This window comes from Lithobates pipiens, unplaced genomic scaffold (genome assembly GCF_037356315.1).
Source record: "Lithobates pipiens isolate NorthernLeopardFrog02 unplaced genomic scaffold, aLitPip1_a1.2 Scaffold_23, whole genome shotgun sequence".
In the NCBI taxonomy this organism is placed as follows: domain Eukaryota; kingdom Metazoa; phylum Chordata; class Amphibia; order Anura; family Ranidae; genus Lithobates; species Lithobates pipiens.
In genome coordinates this window covers 160,364,097-160,386,560 of record NW_027507785.1, presented here as the reverse complement: position 1 = coordinate 160,386,560, position 22,464 = coordinate 160,364,097, and the positions used below count along the sequence as shown (strand labels likewise).

Genomic DNA, 22,464 nt, shown 5'->3' with positions numbered 1-22,464 from the left:
TCCTGTTGTAAGGAGGGACTCTGCTGGGGACACCTAATGGCATCTGGGGGCAGGCGACAGTGGCAAGTGACAAGCTCAGGGCTTCCACTGATTCTGCATTATGGTGAGTTGAATTATTTAATTTTATATTACAATGTAATAATATAAATAATGTGCTTCATTCATCCTGACACCATAACAACCATGGTGCCGGGATGATTAAAGTGCCAACACCAGGTGTTTAGAGTATCTTTATCTGCTGATTGTTAAACTTTATGGAATACACATATTTCTATTGTGATGCAGGATCTGGGCCTGCTGTCTCTCCATCCCTCTTTCGTTCTAGCCTTCTCTCTCCTTCCCTCCCTATTTATTTATTTCTCTCTCCATCTCTCGTTCATCTCAAACTTGAACCACGCCCCCCTTGAGCCATGCCTCATTTAAGCCATACTCATTATTCATTTAAACCACACCCATTTTTGGCACACCACACTAAGCTCGCTGCATTTTCTTTTCCCCACTACACCCCCTAATTCTAATAAGACTCTGCCAACAGACAAAAAAGTCTCCCTATACATTTTTTGACAATGTTGGCAACTACGTTTGTGGCGTGGTTCCGCAATGTAAAAGTGCAACTTGGCAATAAAAACAAAAAGAGGCTTCAGGAGGTGGCAGTAGCATGGATCACTTTTCAGAAGGCGGTAAGCATACTGTCAGTGTAAAAGAAGCCTAAGAGTGTGCCTGACCAAAGGAAAAAGTGCTTATATGGTAAGTGTGCTCAAAGAAGATGGAACAACTTCTACCCTTGTGAAGTGAGTGGCAGGTAATTGTTCTTTACAATATAGCAATGTACAAGTTTAATTGCTTGGCCCCCTGAAGTTAAAAAGGCCACATTCTTCTGTCACTGACTGTCTGTGGATAACCAAAATCCTCCAGTTAACTGTTTTTTTTTTTGAAAAGGATGATGATATTTTAGGCGTTGTCTATTTTCATGTGCTGAATAGTGCTCTAAAACACTTGAAGAAACTTGGAGCTACTATACGGAAACGTGCAGAAATGTCTAGGGTACAAGTGCTGGCACAAACCCACTCTGTACTCACACTGTATCTCAACGCCCTTAATGTGTTTGCTTAGTCAGAGTTGGTTGCTCCATAGAACACTTTCTAATATTTATTGGCCTGAGCCAACACCCATCTGCAAAGGGTGTGGTCACAAGCCTCTTCCAAATGTTCTGCTAATAGCACTGACAATCCATTGTACTACTCTGAAATTGGTGGCTCCAGACTTTGTCAGCATATATGCAAGTTATACCCTAAGATACAAATTCAGGAGGTGTAGAGGGAGAAACTGTGACAGGGCTATCCTAATCATAAGACCCCAGTATAACTGACACATTCCGAATGTGGGTTTGCTCTACTGACCATGGATATTAGTTGCACCTTTTACCGTACACGGTTTGGTGATTTACTGAAGAAGTAATTTTTATGTTGGTACAGGGGACACATGCTTAAATAAACTATAAATTCATTACTGCTCATTACTAAATCTTCAAATACATTTTGTGAACTAAGAGTACAATTACTTTTTAAGAATATATTCCTTGCCTACAGGTGTATTAGTTAGTTGCTGGGGTAAAGGGTTAAAGTGGTTGAAATCCAAAAAAAAAAAAGATCCTGTTCCTTTTAAGCATGTTGAACAGCATAGTGCTTCTGTTTTGTCAGAGTGCTGATCTCAACCTGATAGACCACCTTTTGGATGAAGTAGAGTGGTGAGCCAGGCCTTCTCATCCAACATCAGTGCCTGACCTCACAAATGCGTTTCTGGAAGAATGGTCAAACATTCCCATAGACACACTCCTAAACCTTATGGACAGCTTTCCCAGAAGAGTTGAAGCTGTTATAGTTGTAAAGGGTGGGCCAACTCTGTATGGAACCGTACAGACTAAGACTGGGATGCCAATAAAGTTCATGTGTGTGTAAATGCAGGCTTCCCAATATTTTGGGGAATATAGTGTACATCAAGATACAAGTGTGTCATGGAACTGCACTTTTCAGAGGAGCTCTCTACCTTACTACGGTTCATCTCTTAGTTGGGGAATTACCTTAATATTAGACTTTCACATGACCAAGGTCCCCGCCCAGTCCCGGGCATTGGTGAGCATGCTCATGGCACATGCAAGGTGAGTATCAAGACATGCTTTCACTGTCAGAAACAATGTCAGGTTCTTTGGCATGGGTCACTCATGCCACACCCTGACGAGAATGAGTAATGATCATGACTCATCCCATAGTCTTCTTAATGCTTGTGTACTTAAATCAGTTTACAGGAGAGCAAGCTGTTGTACATAACAGAAAGCACAAAAGACACTGTATACCCCTACAGTATTATAAATATTACACAATTAGACAAATAATAAGACAAATTAAAGTGCAAGTGTGTTCGTTGTAATTTTTCATTTATGCTATTTTGGTCTTTGTATTAATCAAAATGCAAATTTTCCACCTCTCAGTTTCATCTTACCACAACATCCCAGGTAGTTATATACACAAATTGAGGCCTAATTACAAAGTAGTTGTAGACTTGGAATACCACCACATTCCAGTTAGGTATATACAAAAGCTGAGGTTTAATGCCAAAGTGGAGGGGAACGTTTGAGGCGCATCCTCAAAATGCCACCTTAAAGTTCCCATTTGCTTTGGTGTTAAGCCTCAATCTTTGTTGCAATCACTTTGTGTCCTGGATATTCATACATAATCTATGATATGATGGAATGTTAGCTGCTAAATTACAAAAGATATATCAAAGGTACCTTGCTAAAATCTGCTATGACTACACAATCTCTGCTCTATATAATAAACAAAACCATTTATTTTAATATATTGGTATCTCTCAAAATGTTCAGAAAAGTCACCAAGCATAAAATCTTAACAACAAAACAAAATGAGGCTGAGATGTTATTTGAAGCCCTACTCTTACAAAAAGTTTAAACATAAATTTCCTTGGAAAAAAAAATCTTGACTTGAAATTACAGGATTTCTTTGAAAATTCACTTTATTAAGAATGCGTATCATTGTTGCTTATCATTACATGCCCTTTATGTCATGCTAGTTCCCTAAAGGATAAGTTTGCCTTTAGTAAAAAAAAATATAATAAATGCACATGGTTTTGCAGTTAAAATGTGCATTTACTCTATTCTTGGCATTTTCTTGAATACAGTGTAATGTTTTTAAACTATGGAATGTTTAACTATTCCTTGTAATACTCTTAAAATCTTTAAATAAACATTTATTTGACTTAAAAAAAATTGCATTTATAATTCTTTTACTCTGGAGCTGGCAAAGAATTGCACCTGTGATTGGTGCATTATTGGCACAATGCCAGACTCCTGCAGACACTTAAGCTGACCATACATTATACAATTTTCCTTTTCAATTTTCTTTAAATTTACCTTCAACTGTGTAGTACAAGGGCCTACCCGACTGCATACAAATTGAAAGTGCTCAGGTTTGATCTCATATTATATGTTTTTTGTAAATCTAAAGGAAAACTACGAGAAAATTGTATAATGTATGGCCAGTCTTACTACAGCTCTCTGCCTGTACCTCTATAAAGGCAGACAGTTACTAAGCTGCAGGAAAAATGAACTACAAGGGTGGGGATCAGTAGATTGTAGTTGAGAACTACAAGCTATCTGCAGTGGTAGCAGGCAGGACTTATAGATCAGTCAATCACAGATCTCTCTGAATGAATGAGGTGGCTGTACGGGGGAGTTTTTAAAATGTGACAGTGGCTGCGGGGAGAAAAAAACCCTACCGATGTCCCATGGAAGGGGTCTGTCAGGGGGTGAGGTTGGGTGCTGAATATGCTATACCCTAAATACAGGTTTAACATGTAGCATGTTCAGAAGGTAAGCTTAGACTTTAAGGGTCTTGTCCTGCAATAGTGTTGATTTACTAAAGAAATAGAAGCTGTTGAACTAGCAAAGTGAATGTTAATGAATGTGGCGAACCTGTTTTCACTTTGATTACCCAATCATGTGCAAAGGGAAAAAAGGATATTTTTTAGTACATGATTAAGTATGCAGGATATAAACACCTTCATCTTATCGCCTGATACTTACTTTGTACAGTGAACATACACTTTCCAAAATGAGCATTCACTTTGTTGGTGAACAGTCTCCAATACGTTTGTAAATTAACTTCAAAGTGTTTAAAGGGAAGCAATCATCACATACAGCTCTACTTCCTTTGCTCATTTCAAAACTGCTTCCAAGAGTTACATGAAACAGCTGAATGGCTGGACCATTCCTTCTGGTCCTTCCAAACTCAGTTTCCCATTATCTATTTAAAATATATTTTGAAGTAAAATGGGCAATCATTGTAACATTTTGGAAAGTAAGGCCGCGTACACACGGGCGGACTGTTCGCCCAACTTTGTCCGCTGAACAGTGTTTGGGCGGACAGTCCGCTCGTGTGTGGGCTTTCAGCGGACAGTTTCAGCGGACAGTTGGACGGACAAGGTTTTTCGGAATTTCCGAAAAACTGTCCGCTGAAACCTTGTTTCAGCGAACAGTCCGCCCGTGTGTAGGCTTGTTCGTCAAACAAAGTTGCGCGCATGCTCAGAAAGGATTTTCACGCCGAAAGCTATAATGCAGTGTATAGGACGTCGTATTTTTCGTCCCGTCGTACGTGCCGTTCACGTCATCGCGCACGGTTTCAGCAAACTGTTCGTCCGTCGTGTGTGGCCATGTCCGTCCATGCTAAGTTTGAGCGGACTGTTTGCCGAAACTGTTGGACGGACAAAGTTGGGCGAACAGTCCGCGCGTGTGTACGCGGCCTAAGTTTCCAGCTAAGAATAGGCACCGCAAGATTCTGTTGTTCTGGTAGATCATACGCTTAATAATAGCATACAAAACCAAGCTGCAGTTTTCAAACAAGTAACATGCTTTCTTGTATTAGGTATAGACTCCAAGGAGAGAGAGAGAGAGAGACACAATCCTTCCCCTGTACAAATCATTATTAAGACCTCATCTGGAAAATGCAGTTCAATTTTGGACATCAGTTCACAAAAAAGTATATCAGAGAACTGGAGAGAGTGCAGAGAAGGGCAACCAAACTGATAAGTAGCATGGAGGAGCTCAGGTATGAAGAAAGATTAGAGGAAAATAATGTATTCCAACTTGAGAAGAGGAAATTAAGGGGGGGGGGGGGGTCAACATGTATAAATATTTAAGTGGCCCATATAGGGAACTTGGTGTAGCCAGGAGTAATTGATCCAGATAATATCTGATTTCCTCCTGGGGATCATGCCTTATTGTTTTTTTTTTCCTTATTCTAGATCAACTCTGGGTATAGAATTGTGTATATAGAGGTTTCTATGTGTTTGTACTTTTTTTTTCTATTCATTCAACTAGATGGACTTGTGACTTTTTTCAACCTGACTAACTGCTGATGTAACTGCAGTATCTGCTATTACCTTTGTTAGCAAGAAAAATGTTTTCTATGTTCCCTTTGACCCTAGGTATTCATTTTGTTATCTAATGCCCCGTACACATGACCAGTTTTCCCATTGGAATAAACTCTGAAGGTTTTTCCAACGGTGTTCTGACAGAATTCTGCTGAAACTGTCATACTATCACACCAAAGTCTGACCGTCAACAACGTGGTGACATACAACACTTACGACGGGACTAGAAAAAGGAAGTTCAATAGCCAGTAGCCAATAGCTTCCGTCTCGTACTTGCTTCAGAGTATGCGTAGTTTTTTGTCCATCGGAAAAGCATACAGACGAGTGGTTTTCCCGCTAGGAATTGGTTCCGTCGGAAATATTTAGAAGATGTTCTATTACTAGGTCTGTCAGAATTTTCGATGTAAAAAGTCCGATGGGGCATACACACGATCGGAATATACAATGAAAAGCTCCCGTCTGACTTTTTCTGTCGGACATTCCGCTCGTGTGTACGCGGCATAAGTGATCATATTCCTGAACATCAAATCTAAGACACACCCACTCCCCCTATTAATGTCTCTCTTAGAAAAGGGAGGCAGGAGCGTGGGATCCCATTTAATACATAGCCATATTTATTAACTATAAATAAAAGGACTTATATCACAGCAGCTCTGTGTAAGAGTGGGCAAGTATAAAGCAGAATGTATTTCAAGGCAAGGGCTGAATGTAGCAGCAGCAGTGAGGGATCCCAGAGCTGGCTCAGGAGCGACCCCCCCCACTGGATGACAGCTGGTATTCACCCTGTGTAGCGTCTGCTACCCCATTCTGCCTTGTGGTTGCCCTCTGACGGGGGGTTGGCATACCTTGTTTCGAAGGAGTTCCTTCTTTTTCAAACCAATTGTTTAAGCTTGGGACAGGAGAGGGAGGCAGAAACAGAAAGGCTGGCATCGGCATCCCAATGCTGGCTTTACTGTTACCACATCACAGCCCTCTCTTCCGAGCCCATAAAAAAATTGGTACCGTATCGGGGGCTTGTTTGAAAACGAAGAAACAAGTTTGAAATGAATTACTGCCCCCTGTCAGATGCACAGTGCAACCATGAGGAAAAACAGTGATGGCAGATGCTACACAGGGTGGAAACCAGCTGTTGTATGTAGGGGTTCCCTCCTAAGCCGGCTCTGGAATCATTCACCGATGCTGTTACATCCCACCCCCTACCTTGGAATACATTGTGCTTTCAACTTTTCTTTGCTGACACAAAACTGCTGTGATGTAAGTATGCTTTATTTGTAGTTAATAAAGTGGCTAATGTGGCTAATAAGTGTTGGTATCTGGATTGTGTAGCTGTTAAAATAAAACTATACTCAAACATTAACAGTCTTGTTTAAATGAATAGATGAAGAACAGTACAATGCAATACATTTCTGTAAAAATGCTGCTCTGGGTAATAATACATAGAGTAATAAAAACATAAATAACCACAAGCTTAGTAATTTGGTCATATCATTTCTGCTGAAGACGTGGATGAGCCAATCTGAACTCCTATCCTCTTTATTACACCATCACATGAAAAAATGAACACTGGAGGATGCTTGGGAGAGTAGTTTCTCCAGAAAAGGTCTTGTCTTCTCTTCTGTTACTCTTTAAAACCTTTCCTGCTTGTGTAAATTTTTTGTTTATTGGTTGAACCAGATGGACTAGTGTCTTTTTTCAACCTGATTAACTATGTAACTATGTGTCTGTATAGTAGAATTTGACTTTACTCTGTTTATGGTATAATGTTTCTGTCACCTATAATGGGATATCCCTTCTAGGGACAGCTGGGTGGAGCTGGGAAAAAGATAAGTAACAAGATTCCATCAACCAAATCTGTCAAAAATCTAGTGAGAGGGTGGGCAACTCAGTCATATATTATCCACCCAAAAACTGAAATTAACAGGTTTCAGTATAATTAGACTTTATTACATGTACTAACCTACTTCTAGTGAAGCAAAGGCCAAAATTCAAATTGTAGGGACTGAATGTAAGTAATTAAAATCATCTTTCATTGTTTTTCTTACAATGAATTTATGAAAACTTCTGTTTAACATGGGAAATATGAAATCATTGGACTCTAAAATTGATGATAGCACAATAAGCTATACTCTTATAATTACGATACTATTTTGGTAACATTAATAAAAAAATATCTATGCAAGCCTTTCAAATAGCTCCCATTCATCTCAGCTAATAAAAATATTATAAATGCTATCAATATTATTATTGTTACACAGTCATTTTCTTGCCAATGCTTCACATCTTTGCTCTGCTTAAGAACTATGCAATCTGCATGATCTTTTGCATCTAACATAGTTTTGGGTTTATTGGATGGTTGTTCCACCGATATGCTCTTTGACTCTATCCATTGACCTTTACATCACTACAGTTAATCTAGGCAGGGAGAAACATTTTTTTAACTGAATCTTCTTGTACATTGCAGCTGTTCTTCTAATTAACAGGTCAGCACCAGGGATTTTTGCCCAGTGCATTTGTGCTTGGCTAAAATGAGCATGCATGATTTTTTAACAATCATTCTACTGAACAAACATGAGCTATCTTGACCTTTCACATGCAATTTAATTTCTATAGGTATCTTAAAAGGATATGTCAAGTTAAGAAGTTAGGTCATGCAAATGACTTAGAACTATTGTGTGATACCAAACCTCAGCTATTACACCAGCCTCTACCCCACCCAGCTGGCAGATTCACAATTGGCTGACTCACTGTATATTTCAAAACAGAATCCTAAGCAACCCAACCTATCTTGTAGCATATTTTATTGTTCTCAGACTGTGACTGTTTTTTTTAATTTGTTTTTTAGTGTTCACATGGCTCTGTCAAATTCAGTGAAACATATATCTCATACACACCCTTAGAATGCACTTGACACTTTTCCAACAGAAATAAAAAAAAAAAACATAATTTAAAACGAAACAGATGCATATACACAGTTCTATATTCTGTACAAGAACTCTTTGTCACACTGACATAACACTCCAGTGCATGTTCTAGCTTGCTGGAATATCCCTTCACTGCTAACAGATGACAATGAAATGTCAGGAGCCCTTAGGTTATAAAGTCATCACTGCTGATACCAGTTATATAGATAATCTGCCTTAAGCAATGACAGACAGATTTAAAGCCAAGTTAGCAGTTTATAGGACATCTTTACTACTGAAAAAAAACATATCCTTTACCTTCAATTAAAAATACCAAGATTATCCGTGTAAGTGTAGGGCTATTTGTTTTAGGCTGGGTTCACACTATTGAGTATTGGATGTGGGATCCCTGCAGGAGATTTTGACTGACTCTCTATGGAGCCGGTTCACATATCCCTGCTGTGGCTCTGATGCGAATCTGCACAGGAGCTATGTGCGTCTTTAGGTCTGTTTCAGGTCCAAATTCAGACAAAAATTTTACTGAAATCAGACCTGAAATGGTGAACGGGAACACACCGGACCCTTGCTGTGAGCCGCATGCGAAGATAGTGTGAATCCAGTCTCAAGCTCATTACCTTTTAGCATTTTATAGACCATAGGGTTTGTTCTTGGATGGAAAACTGGCTACGGGGGCGTGTTCAAAGGGTGGTGATAAATAATGTAATAATGTACACTCAGAATGGTCTAGAGTGGTTAGTGGGGTACCCCAAGGCTCCGTACTGGGACCAATTCTGTTTAATTTATTTATAAATTATATAGAGGATGGGATAAATAGCTCAATCTCAGTTTTTGCTGCAACACAAAAATAAGTAGGGCAATAACATCACAGCGGGATATAGAAACTTTACAAGAGGATCTGAATAAATTAATGGAGTGGGCAACTAATTGGCAAGTTATTCACTGGGGGGAGAACCTCTAGGGGATTCCAGGTTGGAGAAAGATCTGGGGGTCCTAGTAGAAGACAGACTGAACAATAGTATTAAACCAATAGTATTAAAGGGTGCAGAAAATTTTGGTCTACCATGTGTAATGCTAATGTATTACGACGACTGATTTTTGTAACTACCGTATATACTCGAGTATAAGCCGAGATTTTCAGCCTCTTTTTTGAGGCTGAAAGTGCCCCCCTCGGCTTATACTCGAGTCATCGCCGTCTGCCTGCCCGATCAGCGTGTCGAGCAGACAGACGGCGGACATTCTACTATTCAAAAGCCGCGCCTCCGTCTGTGATAGGCGGAACACTCAATTTCCCAGCAGTCAGTGTTCCGCCTATCACGGACATCCGCTCATCCTCATACTACGGACGAGGATGAGAGGATGTCCGTGATAGGCGGAACACAGACTGCTGGGAAATTGAGTGTTCCGCCTATCACAGACGGAGGCGCGGCTTTTGAACAGAGGAATGGCCGCTGAGGCGCCGACGAAGAGCGGCGATCCTGGCATGGCAGAAGGACGGAGGCTCGGGATGGGACGGAGGCACGGGACGGAGGCACGGGACGACGGAGGCACGGGACGACGGAGGCACGGGACGGAGGCACGGGACGGAGGCACGGGACAACGGAGGCACGGGACGGAGGCACGGGACGACGGAGGCTCGGGACGGAGGCTCGGGACACAGGTAGGCTGGACACACAAGTCTGCACGGACACACACACAGGGATGGATGGACACACACACAGGGATGGATGGACACACACACAGGGATGGATGGACACACACAGGGATGGATGGACACACACACACAGGGATGGATGGACACACACACAGGGATGGATGGACACACACACAGGGATGGATGGATGGACACACACACAGGGATGGATGGATGGACACACACACAGGGATGGATGGATGGACACACACACAGGGATGGACGGACACACACACAGGGATGGACGGACACACACACAGGGATGGACGGACACACACACAGGGATGGACAGGCATGTCTCACCCTCGGCTTATACACGAGTCAATACGTTTCCCAGTTTTTTTGGGGTAAATTGGGGGCCTCGGCTTATATTCGGGTCGGCCTATACTCGAGTATATACGGTAAATGCAAAGTCATATATCCAGAAAGGATGTCTTGACCACATAGCTCAGAATGTAAAGTTATCTTTATGCACCCAAGACATCTCTAACATCAGAATTTGTTCTATATTCACTGAAAAGCTGGAGGTGAAAAAGTGCATATATATATGAAATATCATGTATAAAGGGGAAGGGGAAGGGGAAGGGGAATGCAGAAGGGGATTTTTCAACGGTGCAGCTTATAAGAGAATGATAGCAAGAATATAAAAATTCATAAAGGTTTTATTTCAATATATTAAAAATGGATTGTATAAACAATTAATGACAAATACAAAAATGCATATATATATATATATATCAGGGGTCTCAGACTGGTGGCCCTCCAGTTTTTGCAAAACTACAAGTCCCATCATGCCTCTGCAGGTGGGAGTCATGCTTGTAACTGACAGCCTTGCAATGCCTCATGGGACTTGTAGTTTCACAACAGCTGGAGGGCCGCCAGTTTGAGACCCCTGATATATATCAAATGTGCCACATTGATTTAATGTATGACAAAACATTAGGGTTGATTTAATAAATAGGTATAGGCTGTTCCTTTAGAAGAGTGAATATTCTCTTTACAAAGTGAATGTTGGTAAATAAGGTGGACTTGAGTTAATTTGAATAGCCAATAATAGGTAAGTGAACATAGTCTATGCAAAGTAACACAAGTTCACCTTATTTACCAACATTCACTTTGTACAGAGAATATCTGCAAAATCACATGGAGGTATAATTTTATAACAAACTATTTTACAAAGTGGTATGGTTTGTTTTTAAAAGGAATATCATTACATTACAAAAAAATCTCATGCCGTCACAATTTTGTCAGCCCAGAGGTGGAATCATAAGTGAAATACCTTCTGGATTTTACTGCTAAGGATTCAGTCATACCAATTTCATCTTTCTCTTACATTAATTGGCATGAAGAACAAGCAGCTACATTACATTCTATGGTAAGCGATTACATTGTGTCCAGAAGTGTTTTTTATTTGAAAAATATTGTGCATTCAGATAATAATACAATTATCAATTTTTTTAAAACAAAAGTTAATAATAAAATCTGTTTAGGATTAGTTATCTATCTCTGATAAAGTACCTTTTTGCATTTTAATTTATATCAACTGTCAACATTATTAGTACAATTTGTAGCATTTTTTTTTTGCAAAACCTATTTTTAAGAAAATAATATCTAGAGTTGACTCTAATATTAGTATGCTATTCATTTAATACAACAAAGAAACTATTTAAGGTATCAGAAGCAAAACAGTTAAAATGTTTCCTCTTCTCTATGGTTTCTGAACTACAGAGCAATTTTGTTACCAGAGGGCTTATAATTTATTGTGTAACTAATTGAATCGAATTAGGGGTTTTCTGAATAGTTTGTTTGTTTTCATATATCTGGTGTCAATAAAATTATTTTTACAAGTTATAAATATGATATAGTTTAAGCTGATGACTTTTGTTGTTAGTGTGCTATCCTTGAATACATAAAAAACTACTACATTTTTGTCATTGTATAAAAAATAAAAACACTGCAAAGCTTACCTTATGCGATTGGGAATGCCTCTGAAGTCCTCACTCTATTTTAGTGTAAATGGCAATACTTTCATAGTAATATTTCACAGGCAGTTATAGGATTTCTGTGATGCAATTAGGGAGGTGCCTGTGTGTGTTTTATAGGAACCTATATGCAAAGAAATAGCAGAGAAAGAATTCAGCTACACCCTGTTTTTTTGGCAGTCAAACAGATGGAAGAATTGGGAGGTGGCTGAGAGCTGTAATATGTTCTGTCTTAGTCATAACTAAATTTTTCTTGGTAGAATGACTGAAAAAGAATAACTAAAGCATGTCATAATGATGCACAGAGAAACCTCGGGAAACGTCTTTGTTTACAAAAACACAGATTCACAACTAGGAAGAAAAGCATGTGCGGATGACCATGTGGTACTGGAATGAGCCAAGGTTAAAAAGGAAACTGTGTTTTTTCCACAACATTCTCTTTACATAGTTAACCAATAATTTTTTAAGGTTACATAGTTAGGTTGAAAAAAGACACAAGTCAATCTACTTCAACCTATAAAAAAAAAAAAAAAAAAAAAAAATAAAATAAATATATATATATATATATATATATATATATATATATATATATATATACATATATATATATATATATATATATATATATATACAAAGACACATATGAGGAGAGATGAAATTGATGCACACCCCGAATAATATATTATGGGAAGTTTCCCCCAAAAGGGTTTTTTAGTCAGCGAGGTAGATGAATACAATAATTCAAAAAGGATTTGTGGTACTTATTATAAAAGTTTTTATCTACATACAAAAGTTTTTTCCACAACATTCTCTTTACATAGTTAACCATTCATTTTTAAGGTTACATTAGTCAGGTTGAAAAAAGTTCAACCTATAAAAAGGGAAACAAATTAAAGGATTTTATATATATATATACACACACACACATACAATCCAATATACACAATCCTATACCCACAGTTGATGCAGAGGAAGGCAAAACACCCCAGCAAAGCATTATCCAATTTGCTCCAGCAGCGGAAAAAATCCTTCCTGATCCCCCAAGGGGCAATCGGATATTCCCTGTATCAACTTTACCTATAAATGTTAGTATGTTAGTATAATTTCACATTTTCACAGCTTCTACTGTGAAGAAACCTTTCCATAGTTAGAGATTAAATCTCTTCTCCTCTAGAAGTAAAGAGTGCTCACTTGTCCTCTGTGACGACCTTAAAGTGAATAACTTGCCACCAAGTTCACTATATGGACCCCTTATGTATGTATACATGTTGATCATATCTCCCCTTAACCCCCTCTTCTCAAGAGAAAATAATTTCAGTTCCTCTAAACTTTCCTTATAGCTGAGCTCCTCCATGCCACTTATCAGCTTGGTTGTTCTTCTCTGTACCTTCTCCAATTCCGTGATATCCTTTTTGTGAGCTGGTGCCCAAAAACTGAACTGCTGCATATTACAGATGAGGTCTTACTAATTACTTTTTCCTGCTCCTCTGTGATCTTCGTCTTCTCCCCTCCTCCGTGTTGTCTTCTGGGTAATGGGGCATGCTGTGTTCTGGGAACTGTGTGTTCCCTAAGGCCGCGTACACACGCGGGGACTGTTCGGACAACTTTGTCCGCTGAACAGTGTTTCGGCGGACAGTCCGCCCGTGTGTGGGCTTTCAGCGGACAGTTTCAGCGAACAGTCCGCTGAACAAGGTTTTTCGGAAATTCCGAAAAACTGTCCGCTGAAACTTTGTTTCAGCGAACAGTCCCCTCGTGTGTAGGCTTGTTCGTCAAACTAAGTTCCGCGCATGCTCAGAAAGGATTTAGACGCCGAAAGTTATAATGCAGTGTATAGGACGTCGTATTTTTCGTCCCGTCGTACGTGCCGTTCACGTCATCGCGCACGGTTTCAGCAAACTGTTCGTTCGTCGTGTGTGGCCATGTCCGTCCATGCTAATTTTGAGCGGACTGTTTGCTGAAACTGTTTGACGGACAAAGTTGGGCGAACAGTCCCCGCGTGTGTACGCGGCCTAACACAGCGCGTCCCATTCACAGAGCACAGCGCAACTCGCGCATGCGCAGTAGGAAACGGGCAGTGAAGCCGCAAGGCTCCACTGCCTGTTTCCCTTAGTGAGGATGGCAGCGCTGGGACCTGCGAGCCGAGGGACATGTAAGCCTCGGCGGCCGACATTGCGGGCGCCCTGGAAAGGTAAGTCTCCTTATTAAAAGTCAGCAGCTACTTTTATTTCAGCTGCTGACTTTTACATTTTTTTTTAGGGCTGAAAAACCGCTTTAAATGACACTAGTGTTCCTTCATTTTTATATTTTTTAAAAGCTCGTTTAGGTTTTATTTTTAGCCTTTTAAACTTATTGTCCATGGGAATATACTTGCAGTGAGATCACAAACAGTTTTTTTGAAGAATTCCCATTTCTGTTCTGTGCCCATTGATGCCAATATTCTCTCCCAGTCTAGGTCCTGGAGAGCAGCCCTCATCCTTGGAAAATTTGCTCTCTTGAAATTAAGTGTTTTTATCTTTCCGTATGGGATTATTGCTTACAGCTAACATCAAATGAAATCATGTTATGGTCACTGCTACCTAGGTGTTCCTTTATCTGAACATTAGTAATACGCTCTGCATGGTTTGAGATTACCAGGTCCAACAGAGCATCATTCCTAGTTGGGGCCTCAATAAACTGGACCATAAAATTGTCCTGTAATAGGTTTAAAATTTTTTGCCCTTTAACTGTCCCAGCAGTGCCATTACTCCAGTCAATTTCTGGGTAGTTAAAATCCCACATTATTATCACTGTCCCAGCCCTTGCAGCCCTTTCTATCTGTGCAAGGAGCAGAGTCTCCACCTCCTCATTAACATTGGGTGATCTATAACAAACTCCAATGATTAACTTTGAACTACGCACATCTGTATGCAGTTCCACCCATAATGCTTCAGACTCATCACACTCTCCATCCACCAGGTCCTCTTTCTTACTCCACGTTTTTGCTCTGTCTTTCTGAAAGAGTGCATAGCCAGGAATATTAATAGCCCAGTCATGTGAGGCATGAAGCCAAGTTTCAGCAATACCGATTACATCATAGCTCTCCTGATGCACCAGAGCTTCCAACTCACCTATTTTGCTTGGCAGACTTCTGGCATTGGTGAAAATTGTAATGTTCTTTTTTTCATGCAGCCTGTTGGCTGAACGAAAAAAAGAGATTGATCGGTGGGTATGACTACCATTAGAATACCATCCTTCATCCACCCACTTCTAATGATGGGCATACATGCACCATTTTTTTTAAACTGTAGTGGTGAAATCACCTCCGACAGTGCTGGAGTCACGGCTTTACGTATCATGGGAGCAAACGCTGTTGCTGTCAAGATAAATAAACCCGTGCTGCAGCTGAATGGTGTACCTGCTAAGCAAATGAGGGTTAACAAAAAAAAACAAAGTAACATTACAGTATAACAGTAATGCCGCGTACACACGAGCGGATTGTATGGCGTACTTAGTTCGTCATACAATCCGACGGACAGTCCGTCGTACTTTCCACTGAACGGACTTGACCACACACGGATGCACAAACAGTCCGTCGAAAGCTTGCGCGATGACGTGTACAGCACGTACGACGGGACTAGAAATAGGAAGTCCAAGACACAGCAAAGCACCCTTCCGCCGTGTAAATCCTTTCTGGGCATGCGCCATTCTTAGTCCGTCGAACTAGCATACTGACGACCGTATTGTCCGCTGAAACCAAAGTACGACGGACAGAATTTCGGAAAAAAAGAAATTCTTAGTACTCCGGACTGCACGCTGAAAAATTCCGCTGAAGCCCACACACGAGCGGATTGTCCGCTGAAATGTGTTTCGACGGACTAAGTACGCCATACAATCCGCTCGTGTGTACGCGGCATAAGACTTACCATACCTGCAAAGCAAATACAATAAAACATAATAAAATTAAAACACTGCAATCTGTGCCTAAAAAAATATATGCCTAAGCATGGGGGCAAGCCACTCCTAATATTAGGAGCAAATCGCTCCTCCACCCCTGTCCCATGCTTCGGCATATATGCTCTTTTTTTAACTGTGGTAGTGAAATCATCTCCAACAGCGATGGAGTCACGGCTTTATATATCGTGGGAGCAAACGCTGTTGCTATCAAGCTAAATAAACTCGTGCTGCAGCTGAATGGCATACCTGCTAAGTAAATGATGGTTAACAATAAAACAAACATTACAGTATAACATACCATACCTGCAAAGCAATAAAAAATTGTAAAAATAAAACAGAGCGAGAACTATAGATATAGAACAATAGTGAGTGAACAGTAGAGTGGACAGTAGAGAGCGAACATAAGAGAGAGAACAATAGAGAGAGAGAGAGAAGAGAGAGAGAGAAGAAAAATACAACCACAAGTATTTTTGGCTTTTTTATTTTTTATATTTTTGTTTTTTGTGGGGTTTTTTTTTTCACTTTTTTCACTTTTATAAAAACTGTAAAAGAAACTGTAAACTGAACTGATTAGGGTCTCTCAAAATGTGATGACCATCACATCTTTTGAGACTCCTAGACCCTGTGTACGTGTGCCTAGAACTGTGTGGTGCTGTACCCTACGCTAATACTCAACTAGTGTGTGATAGCGTTCAAAACAGTTACCAATGCAAAGACCAGGTTGGTCTTTTATTAAAAATAAAGAAAAATAAAAAAAATTCCAGCGGTGGCAATCCACTCTTGCTATCCAGCGACAAATGATCATCTCTCCGGGGTCCAGCGATGGCTGATCTGATCCAGCAATGGTGATCTCTCTGTCCAGTGCAGCTCAGTCCATCCATCCTTCCTCTGTCTCCACTGGCGGAGACACTGCCGTCATCTGACCCCACCCCCTCTGACGCAAGTGGGGAAGCCTGGCTTCCCCAATGACATGTGGGTGACCTCGCCCCCCTCTGATGTAACGGAAACCTGATAAGCCCCCCACCCGCAGACCCCCCACAACCACCAGCCAGGGTTGTGGGGATGAGGCCCTTGTCCTCATCAACATGGGGACAAGGTGCTTTGAGGGGTCTGTGACCCCCAAAGCATCCTCCCAATGTTGAGGGCATGTGGCCTGGTACGGTTCAGGTGGGGGGGGCGCTCTCTCGTCCCCCCCTCTTTTCCTGCAGCCTGCCAGGTTGCGTGCTCAGATAAAGGGTCTGGTATGGATTTTTAGGGGATTTTTATTTGGCGTGGAGTTCCCCTTAAAATCCATACCAGACCTGAAGGGTCTGGTATGGATATTTAGGGGGAACCCCGCGTCATTTTTTTTTATTTAATGCGGGGTCCCCCTTAATATCCATACCAGACCTGTAGGGCCTGGTAATTGAATTTGGGGGAACCTCACGCTTTTTTTTTTTATCAATGACTTTCAATGACTTCTCTGTATTACGGGGAGCCGACAATTCATTATAGCCACAAGTGATTTTAAATGACTTTTTTTCCTGCAGAAATTACACTTTGTGCAGTAACAGTTCTAAGCACAGGAAACATGCACCCCTTTACAGGCATACTATACACACCCCCAGGTACTAAATTTAAAGGAATAATATACTTTTATTGTTTCACTTAAGGCATTATTAAAATCATTGCTCCCGAAAAAACTGCCATTTTTAAAACTTTTTTTGTATTGATACATGTCCCCTGGGGCAGGACCCAGGTCCCCAAACACTTTTTAGGACAATAACTTGCATATTATCCTTTAAAAATTGGCACTTTAGCTTTTGAACGGTCGAGTCCCATAGACTTTAATAGGGTTCTGTTCATCCTTAATCTTGACCCCGTATCTGGCACGTTTGCTGGGAAGATACTGTTTGAATGACAAGTGGCCAGAGAACTTAATTAGGGACTCATCAAGGTAGACAACTTGATGGGAAGTAAACAAGGCTGCAAAACATTGGTTAAAGTGGTTTATGAGGGGCCAAACTTTGTAGAGCCGTTCGAATTCAGGGTCACCCCTAGGACAACAGAGTTCATTATCGTTGAAATGCATGAACCGCAAGATCTGCTCGTATCGTGTTCTGGTCATTGAGGCAGAGAACATGGGCATATGGTGAATTGGGTCAGTGGACCAATATGACCTCACCTCACTCTTTTTGGGTATGCCTATGAGGAGGGATAGGCCCAGGAAGGTCTTAAATTCAGAAACCGTAATTGGTTTCCATTCTCTGGGAAGGGTCAGCTGGGGATTAGTGGCGATGAACTGACCAGCATATAAATTGCTTTGGTCCACAATAGATCTATAGAGATCTTTGGTGAAAAACAGTGAATAAAAATCAAGTGACGTAAAATCAACTGTTTCCCCCTGAATTCCGGATTGGCCAGTGAATGGGGGAAGTATGGGTGCTACAGAAGTGATGGGTTCCCAATTAGGATTGGCAAATGCAGCAAGAAGGGCACTATGGGCTCGACGGGCCTGTTTTTGTCTTCTTCAAGGTGGCAGCGGGACACTACTCATGCTTGCCACCTCGCCAGCTTGAACTGCACTTATGGGACTCACCACGTCACTAAGTGTTACTGCAGTGCTGGATGTACGACCAGGATTTACTAGTGCCTACTGCTCAGAAATGTGTAGGCCTCTTCACTACTGTACCTTCGATTTGACATTTTGGTCTCTAAATTTACTGGTACAGTAGTGAGACTCACAAGACAAAAAGCACCTGACCGTCAGCGACTGATTCAAACGCTACCAAAAAAACTGTTAGCATTCGCAGGGATCAGGCCTGACTCTGCAAATGCTGCAGTTATGTGTGTTGTGTTTTATAAGTGACAGTGATTGATTCATACTACATTTGGGTGGTCTGGGCTGGGCTGGGTGGAGGGGCTAAATGCAGGTGCTAGCAGGTATCTGGGCTGATCGCGCTAACACTGTGTTTTTGGAAACCTAAACTGCTGGGGAGGCTAATATAGTTCTGATCAGATCAGATATTGATCCGTTCAGACACTATACAACTAAGGGAGGTGTATGGTGCGTGCGTGGGTGTTAGCGCTACTGGCACAAATCTAATGCTGCCTGGGGCGACGCAGACCCTATCTGACGCTAAAACCTAACTTTGATCACCCGCCGGATGATCAGGGGTTTACACCTTTATTAGGTAAAATTACCTGATGCTATAAAAAATAAACTAGCTAAACTGTGTAACCCATACCACTTATAAAGTGATCACAGATGACTGGGGGTAATCAAGGGGTTAAAGCAGAGATCCACCCTAAAAAAAAAAAATTATATAAAAATGCTCCTAAAAATTTTTTACTTACCAGAAATGGCTGTTGCTAGGCAGATTGTCCTAATCTGCCACTTCCTACTCTGCTGTGATCTTCATTCTTCTCCTCCTCGCGTTGTCTTCTGGGGAATGGGGCACGCTGTGTTCTGGGAGCTGTGTGTGTCCCAGAACACCGACCATTCACAAAGTGCCTCGCGACTCGCGAATGTGCAGTAGGAAACGGGTAGTGAAGCCGCAAGGCTTCACTCCCTGTTTCTCTTAGTTCGAATGGGGTGGCACTGGGACCCGATCCAATGGATTGATCGGCCTCGAGCGGCCGACATCGCAGGCACCCTGAACAGGTAAGTGTGCTTAATTAAAGTCAGCAGCTACAGTGTTTGTAGCTGCTGACTTTTAAAAAAAAATTCAGCTGGACCTCCACTTTAACCCTTTATTGTGGGGCTTGGGGGGGGGGGCGGTCCCTAGACCTATCTGGGCCTACTAACGCTGATTTTTGGCACTAATGACACTAGTACAAGGATAAAAAAAAATATGAATGCTGTACTGGGTGACAAAGTGACAGGTGGTGAAGGGGTTAACTGGGGAGGGGGGGTGATCGTGGGGTTGATTTGTGCGCCTAAGTGATCTGGTGTCAATATAGTGTTGGTGCAACTCACTTTTAGATGTTATCTTTCCTCGTTCTGGGACAAAAAGACCGACATGAGGAGAGATGACATCACTTCCCCAGGTTTGTTTACACTTACACATGCAGGGGAAGGATCTCATTCGCCAGGACCAATAACCAGGTCCAAGCCAGATTTAATTGTCCTGGGCCTGGAGATTGATTGATTCTGGATCTAATCCGATCATCACAGCCGCAGATCGTGCGCCTAACGTAGCATAATGGCGATTCGATTTCCCATGCCATTCTGCCATAGAGCAACTTCAGCGGCTGGTCGGGAACAGGTTAAAGCAAAGAATGGCAGTGTTGTTGATGTAGGTGACATTACACATACACTACACTACACTACTAGGAGAAAGCTGATAATATGTGCACCTTTCCTCCTGTCCTTTGTATTGGTGCTGTTAAGGCATTGCCAGTCCCTGGATTTGGCTCTATGGTCTATGGCACATGGCATGTGAGCCCTGGACATGGGAATGGTAGGGCTCATGCAACTGATATTGCACATTTGGAGTTGAGTAGGGATGGTGAAATTGATACTGCCGCTTACAGTAAAATTACTGGGCCAATGGTGGTGGTGGAGGTGGTGACAGCCTGGCTTCAATTCTTAGCTTGGTGCTGGATGGGCCAGACTGCTCCAACATTTGCACAGAGGGATACTGTGTGGTGACAATATAATAAGACACCTCCAGATTTGCGTCCGCAGTCTTGGCAAGACATGGCATACAGAGAAAAAAATCTCAGAATTTTTATATATAACAAATGAGTATAAACAGACTTCCAGAACTCCACATAGGGCTTCAGTAAACTTAATAAATTGCAATGGCAGTCTGGGACATGCTGCTGGCCATTGCACCAATCACAATCTTCTTCTGCAGCATCAACTTCTTTCTATAGTAGTTCTGTATGTTCTGTCATTTGTTCTTCAGGATTTGACTACAAAAAAGTATAATGTAATAACATTGTTTTTTTTGTTTTTTGTTTTTTATTTCAGGTTTCTAGGTAAAGGACATTCTTATCCTTCTTTGCATTTTGAGTTTCTCCTTGAAAAGTTGGCAATACACTACATGATTATCCTAATCCACAAGGCCATTTGGTGAAAGTTACCGTATGTCAAATTGGAATGCCAACTCTTACAAAAGAAAAGTGGCAGGAGATTGCTGATGTTTTGGCAGCAAACCCACTTCCCTAATTGTGTCCCCTATTCTTTTTTTTTCAATAAACGTTTGTATTAGTCATTTCAGTAAAGTTAACAGTACACAAAGATAGAAACAATATGCCGTCTATACATTGTAAAATCAAGAGTGGATAGGGTGTTCATATTAGCGATTTGTTAGAATATTATTCCAAATTCATAATTCGGCACTTATAGGTGTTATAATATATTCATGGCAAGCTTGCAAAACATATTTGGTTTTATGATTAATCATAATAAATAGTATCTGTGAATGACCTTGATCAAGTGTTCAGTGAAAGATATTCTCATCTGAAGCCGACTTTTTTTTATAGCATATTGCTGAAGTTAGCAGAAATGAATGTGTGGCATACAAGGTACTAAGTTTGTGAGGTTATGACGTTCACATGTAACATATAAGCCAATGTTTCCAGATTGAAGTAGAACACTCACTGACACTCACTGACACCCACACTTAGGCCGCGTACACATGCGGGGACTGTTCGCCCAACTTTGTCCGCTGAACAGTGTTTCGGCGGACAGTCCGCTCGTGTGTGGGCTTTTCAGTGGACAGTTTCAGCAAACAGTCCGCTGAACAAGGTTTTTCGGAAATTCTGAAAAACTGTCCGCTGAAACTTTGTTTCAGCGAACAGTCCCCTCGTGTGTAGGCTTGTTCATCAAACTAAGTTCCGCGCATGCTCAGAAAGGATTTAGACGCCGAAAGTTATAATGCAGTGTATAGGACGTCGTATTTTTCGTCCCGTCGTACGTGCCGTTCACGTCATCGCGCACGGTTTCAGCAAACTGTTCGTCCGTCGTGTGTGGCCATGTCCGTCCATGCTAATTTTGAGCGGACTGTTTGCCGAAACTGTTTGACGGACAAAGTTGGGCGAACAGTCCCCGCGTGTGTACGTGGCCTTACTCTCACAGACATACATACACCCACTGGAGAGATGATACTGACATATTCACACAGAGACTGATGAATTGGGAAAGCTAAATTCTGCCAGAAGTCCAAGAACGTAATTTCTTTCTTCTTGGAGGACACACGAGACAATATGGACAGAAGGCAGCAACCATTGAAACACACATGTTTTCATAAGCTTATTACAGCTTTATAACTATTCTATTTCATATATTTTTACCTACACTGAACTGAACTATTATACTTTTTACATTGTATTTATGATGTCAACTGTGTGACAAATAAACTCACACTTTCTTTTAAGTCAGTTTGACTATCAATGCTATTGATTCGGAAACGCCTCTGAGATACAAGAATATAGATATTTTTAATATTCTTCACGGTTCAAATTTTAATCTAGTGTCATTCTTAAACTGGCTAGTAGTACATTC

The 22,464-nt window shown here is 41.1% G+C and overlaps 1 protein-coding gene across 1 annotated transcript in view; it reads right to left on the bottom strand.

Annotated features, from left to right (window-relative positions):
* EMP1 (epithelial membrane protein 1) overlaps nt 1–12,183 on the bottom strand; it is a 56,010-nt gene extending 43,827 nt beyond the window's left edge. Inside the window, exon 1 of the mRNA XM_077452508.1 lies at nt 12,024–12,183. The gene's annotated coding sequence lies outside the window, so the exon portion shown is untranslated. The remainder of the gene's footprint in view (nt 1–12,023) is intronic.
* Between the last annotated feature and the right edge of the window lie 10,281 nt (nt 12,184–22,464).